At 40.3% G+C, this 6,378-nt stretch overlaps 1 pseudogene; it reads left to right on the forward strand.

The window, feature by feature from the left end:
- The first annotated feature begins 3,764 nt into the window (after window positions 1-3,764).
- On the forward strand, window positions 3,765-6,111 carry LOC118596185 (annotated as a pseudogene).
- The last annotated feature ends 267 nt before the right edge of the window (window positions 6,112-6,378 follow it).

Consider the following 6,378-nt stretch of genomic DNA (forward strand, 5'->3'; position numbering starts at 1 on the left):
TAAACAATTTAAATAGACCTATAACTCCTAAGGAAATAGATGCAATCATTAAAAGTATCCCAGCCAAAAAAAGCCCAGGGCCAGATAACTTCAGCGCAAAATTCTACCAGAATTTCAAAGAAGAGCTAATAGCAATACTCCTCAAATTGTTCCACACAATAGAAACAGAAAGGAACATTGCCAAACTCTTTCTATGATGCTACAGTTACCCTGATACCCAAACCACAAAAAGATGCAACAAAGAAAGAAAATTCCAGACCAATCTCCCTCATGAACATTAATGCAAAAATACTCAATAAAATACTGGGAAACTGAATCCAAGAACACATTAAGAAATTCATCCATCATAATTAAGTAGGCTTCATCCCAGAGATGCTGGGATGGTTCAACATATGAAAAATCTGTCAATGTAATCCATCATATACACAAACTAAAAGGAAAAAAAACACATGATTATCTCATTAGATGCTGAAAAAGCCTTTGACAAAATCCAACACCCTTTCATGATAAAGGTCCTGAAGAGATCAGGAATACAAGGTACATACCTAAACATAATAAAGGTAATTTATAGCTAGCCGACAGCCGACTTCAAATTAAATGGAGAGGAAACTCAAAGCAATTCCACTAAAATCAGGAATAAGACAAGGCTGTCCACTCTCCCCATATTTATCCGACGTAGTACTAGAAATTCTAGCTAGAGCATTAAGACAATAAAAGGAGATCAGGGGAATAAAAATTGGAAAGGGAAAAGATAAACTTTCACTATTTTCAGATGATATGATAATCTACCCCAAAAATTCTACAAGGGAACTCCTACAGCTAACTAGCACCTTCAGTAATGTGGCAGGATATAAGATTAACTAAAAAAAAAAAAGAATCAGTAATTCTTCTATACACAAATGATAAACAGACCAAGAAAGAAATCAGAGAAATGTCACCCTTTACAATAGCCACAAAAAATATAAAATACCATAGGGTAACTCTAACCATACAAGTGAAAGACCTGTTATGACAAGAACTTTAAGTCCTTGAAGAAAGAAATTGAAAAAGATATCACAAAATGGAAAGATCTCCCATGGTAATGGATAGATAGAACCAACATAATAAAATGGCAATCTTACCAAAAGCAATCTACAGATTCAATGCAATCCTCATCAATATCCCAACGCAATTCTTCACAGACCTCAAAAGAACAATAGAAAACTTCATAAGCAAAAACAGAAACATCTAAAACAATCCTTTACAATAAATCAACTTCTGGAGGCATCACCATCCCTAACTTCAAGCTCTACTATAGAGCTATAGTAATAAAAATAGCTTGGCATGGACATAAAAACTGGCATGTGGACCAATGGAATCATGATGATCCTAACAAAGAGGACAAAACTGTACAACAGAAAAAAGAAAACTCCAGGAGTCTAGTGGAAGAGAGGGATTATATGAGCAAGGGAGGTCAAGATCATGATGGGCAAATCTACAGAGACAATTGGAACTAACCTCAAAGGAACTCACAAACTTTAGACTGACAGCTGTGGAACCTACATGGGACCAGACTAGACCATCTGCATATGGGAGACAGTTGAGTAGCTGGGTCTGTTTGAGGGGCCCCTGGCTGTGTGATCAGGATCTATCCCTGGTGCATGAGCCAGCTTTCTGGATCCCATTACCCATGGTCAGATACCTTGCTTACCCCTGATAAATCAGGGATGGGCTTGGCCCTGCCTTAACTGAATGTACCAGGCTTAGCTGTTTCCCATGGGAGAACTTACCCTGTTGAAGGAGGGGATGAGGGGTGGGAGGAGAAAAGTGGGGGTAGGGGGAGAGTGGAGAAGGGATGAGAGGGGGATCTAGGGTTATATGGAAAATGAATTTTAAAAAATTAAAAAGAAAGCTAAAAAAGAGATTTTTAAAAATTCATTTTACATACCAGCCACAGATCCACAGACCTCCCTCTCATCCTTCCTCCTGCTCCCTCTCAACCTTCTCCCCAGCCTATCCCCCATTCCCTCCTCTGAAAAGGTAAGGCCTCCCATGGGGAGTCAGCACAGCCTGGTACATTCAGCTGAGGCAGGTCCAATCCCTCCTCATGCATCAAGGCTGTGCTGGTTGTCCTGTCATAGGTAATGGGCCCAAAAAAGCCAGTTCATGCATCAAGGATGGCTCCTGATCCTACTGTCAGGGGCCCCTTCAACAGACCAAGCTACACAAATGTAGATAGATAGATAGATAGATAGATAGATAGATAGATAGATAGATAGACAGACAGACAGAAAGACAGACACACAGTGGAATTTTATTTATCTTTTAAAAAAATAACAACAGTAGCCGGGTGGTAGTGGTACACACCTTTAATTCCAGCACTCGGGAGGCAGAGGCAGGTGGATCTCTCTGAGTTCGAGGCCAGTATGGCCTACATAGAGTGAGTTCCAAGAAAGGCACAAAGCTACACAGAGAAAACCTGTCTCAAAAAACCAAAATAATAATAATAATAATAATAATAATAATAATAATAATAATAATAAAAATAAAATAAATAAATAAAAATAGCAAACAAAGGGATTGAACTAGAAAGTATAGTTAGTAAGGTAACTCTGACCCAGAATTACAACCCCATTCTCTGATTTGTGTCTCTCAGCTCTGGTTCTTTTAGCCTTGAGTATTTGGAGAACCCATGAAGAGAGGAGAGTACCAAGGGACCAGGGTGGGTGGGAGTGAGGAGGAGGAGATTTAGAGGGCTTAGTAAGACACCTTAAGGAAGAGGGGAGAAGATGGACTTCTGTGGGAGGGGCAGGAAAAGTATTAAAAGGGGAGAGGGATACAGGATAGATAAGTAAGTAACAGTAAGGATGTTTGAAAAAATGAAGCCACTATTTTATAAGCCTACTTTAAAATGTGCCAAGCAGTGGTGGCCCACACCTTTAATACTGGCACTCGGGAGAGAGAGATAGTGGATCTCTGTGAGTTCAAGGCCAGCCTGGTCTACAGAGTGAGTTCCAGGGCAAGCTCCAAAGCTACAGAGAAACCTGTCTCAAAAAAACTGTGTGTGTGTGTGTGTGTGTGTGTGTGTGTGTGTGTGTGTGTGTGTGTGTGTATGTATGTATGTATGTATGCTAATCTATGTGTACTCAGCTTAAATGGATTTACCCTACACAGGGTGATAATGATCACCAGGAGCCACAGGCTGTGTGGTGGTTTAAATGAGCCTTCCTAGGCTGTTATATTTTGAATACTTGCTCTCTAGTTGGTGGAACTGTTTTGAGAAAGATTCTGATAGAGGATGTGTGTTACTGGGAGTAGGCTTTGTGGTTTCAAAACCCCATGCCAGTCTCTCTGTCTCTCTCTCTCTCTCTCTCTCTCTCTCTCTCTCTCTCTCTCTCTCTCTCTCTCTCTCTCTCTCTCTCTCCTCTCGATCCCTCCCTTTCACCTCTCCTCCAGCTTGATGATAAGATATAAACTCATACTTAGCTACTATTCCAGAGCCATGCCTGCCTTGATGATCACAGACGCACCCTCTGAAACTATAATCAAGCTCCCAATTAGATGCTTTCTTTTATAAGTTACCTTGGTTATAATGTCTCATAGCAGCAATAAAAAAAAATATCTAAGGCAATCTGTCTAACTGAAGCATCAAGTGCCAGGTAAAGAGACACTCCCTTCCCATTGTTTGCCATGGGAGTCTGAGACCCTCCATAATGAATATAGGATATTGTCATTTTCTTTGGTTACATCCCAGAAGGATTTTGAAGAATTGAGATGGTACTGAGATGGAAGCCTCCCTGGTGGCTAGCTCTCTTAGCGTTTCTAGGTTAGATGCAGCCAGCCAAGAGGTAAACTTTTCTACCCAACTGTAAAACCTGTGAAACAAAACAATGACTAGCTAATCAGGGTATTTCAATGATGCAATAATAGCACTAATATCTCTTGAGTAACTAGCATCTGTCTAATTGGACTTAAGACCCACTCAATAGGGAGAAACTTATGTCTCGTACTGTAAACCCAGACAAAATCCTGTGGCTGAAGAGGTCATAGACCCTAGAGTAGAACATACTACTGCCATTTTTTCTAAATCACTATCACTTCCAACTATTTTCTAAATATTTATCCTTCTACTCACAAATGAGTGTAGCTCTCATCCCTCATCAAAGAAGCTTCTTTTTGCAACAGACAAAGGCTACTAAGAGATCCACAATTATGAGGTGCCTAATCCCAACTGGTATATCTGCAATACAATTTCTAGACCAAAGGCTCATGGACATTGTGGAAGAGGAAGCAGAAAACTGTAAGAGCCAGAGGACCAGGATTTGCCTACTGTATATCCGATCTTTTAGAAAGGTTAGGGAAGCTACACCAAAAAATCTCAATAATATGTCTACCAGCACAAGACCTAAACAATGACCACACCAGCCAACATGCCAGTGTAGATGGGAGAAAACTTCACAAGTTTCATCCCCTAGATGAAGTCCATCAGGCAATCAATGACTGCTGGAGTAGGGAGATTGAGTTTTCTCCAGAGACAACACTACCCCATAGGTCATCTAGTAGTGGTCAGTTCTAAACACATGTGCATACAGGCAATACTAATTGGACTCAGTAGGTTATTATATAATAAATATATATAGTAAAAATTATACTACAAGAGGTCATAAATTAGAAAAAGGGTAGGGAACATACAGAACCAGTTGAACTGGAAAACAGAGGAGAATGGAAATTATGTACATACAGTGAACACATGTATGAAATTCTCAAAAAAATAAAAACTAAAAATAAATCAAATGAAATAAGAAATGTAAAACATAATTCCATTCAATTGATACAAATTGGATTCTAAATGCAAATTGGAACAAAACACCACATACATTAAAATTTTTCGTTAAATATGAGCTGCACTTAGAGATGGGTTTGTAAGTTTGTGTTAGAAATGAAGTCTCATTCTAATGACTTAGAAACATCTTACTAATCATTTTAATGCAAATAAAAGAAGAAAAAAAAAAAAGGAGACACTATCTCGCAGCAGTCAAGCTGGTCCCCCAGCTCTTACACTCTTTCTGTTTCCATGATGTTCCCTGAACCCTACTTGTAGGGATTGTGTTGTAGATGTAGCATTTGGGTTCTGGCACCCATAAATGTGGATCTTTCAACAGTCCCTATCTGCTATAAAACCAAGGTTAAAAAAAGAAAGAAAGAAGTAAAAAACTAGGCGTAAAGGGAGAAATTAGTGATGGAGTGGAGTCCTTGGGGACTGATAAAATGAGGTCAACAAAATTAGAAGGTGGGTCTTCCTAAAGTCTGAATTGCCCATAATGGGTATTTTTAAAGAATGTTAAATTTTATTTTTAAAGAATCAACTTTATTCATCGGACTTCATGGAGCTTCGGATCGTATTCCGGGCATTCCTTTTCTCTTCTTGCTTTCTGTAGATCAAAGACGCCAGGAGAGGTCCCCTGGCACCTTTTCCAAACCAAAAATCTGAAGCAGCAGAACCTCCAAAAACTCCACCCCCATCATGTGATCCTACCAATACAGTGGTTGCCAAGCAGGCCCCGAAAAGCCCCTCGGAAAAAGTCTCAAGGGAAAACACAGCAAAATAGAAAACTCAGGGATTTTTACCCGGTGCGAAGGAGCTCCAGGAAGAGCAAAGCTGAGCTGCAGTCTGAAGAAAGGCAAAAAATTGATGAGCTGATTGAGAGCAGGAAGGAAGAAGGCATGAAGATTGATCTCACTGATGGAAAAGGCAGGGGTGTGATTGCCACCAAGCAGTTCTCCCAGGCAGACTTTGTGGTCGAGTATCATGGGGACCTCATTGAGATCACCGATGCCAAGAAGCGGGATGCTCTGTATGCACAAGACCCCTCCAAAGGCTGCTACATGTACTATTTTCAGTATCTGAACAAAACCTACTGCGTGGATGCCACTCGTGAAAGGAACCGCCCGGGGAGGCTGATCAATCACTGTAAGTGTGGGAATTGCCAGACCAAACTGCACGCCATCGATGGAGTGCCTCACCTCATCCTCATCGCCTCCAGAGACATTGCAGCTGGGTAGGAGCTCCTGTACGACTATGGGGACCACAACAAGGCCTCCATCGAGACCTACCCTTGACTGAAGCATTAACCATGTGGCCTCCCTGCCTCCCTGTCTCCCTGCCTCCCTGCCTACTTCAAAGGACAAAGTGCCCTCAAAGGGAAATGATTTTTTTTTACACACACTCTTAGCTAAATTACTTCAAATGTTTTTAAAAAGTATATTAAAGATGCCTTTTCATGTAGCATTTAAATATCTGTTACAGGTTTCCAAGGTGGACTTGAACAGATGACCTTATATTACCAAAACTTTTATATTCTAGTTGTTTTTATACCTTTTTGCATACAAGTTGAACGT

Source organism: Onychomys torridus, chromosome 15 (genome assembly GCF_903995425.1).
Source record: "Onychomys torridus chromosome 15, mOncTor1.1, whole genome shotgun sequence".
NCBI lineage: Eukaryota > Metazoa > Chordata > Mammalia > Rodentia > Cricetidae > Onychomys > Onychomys torridus.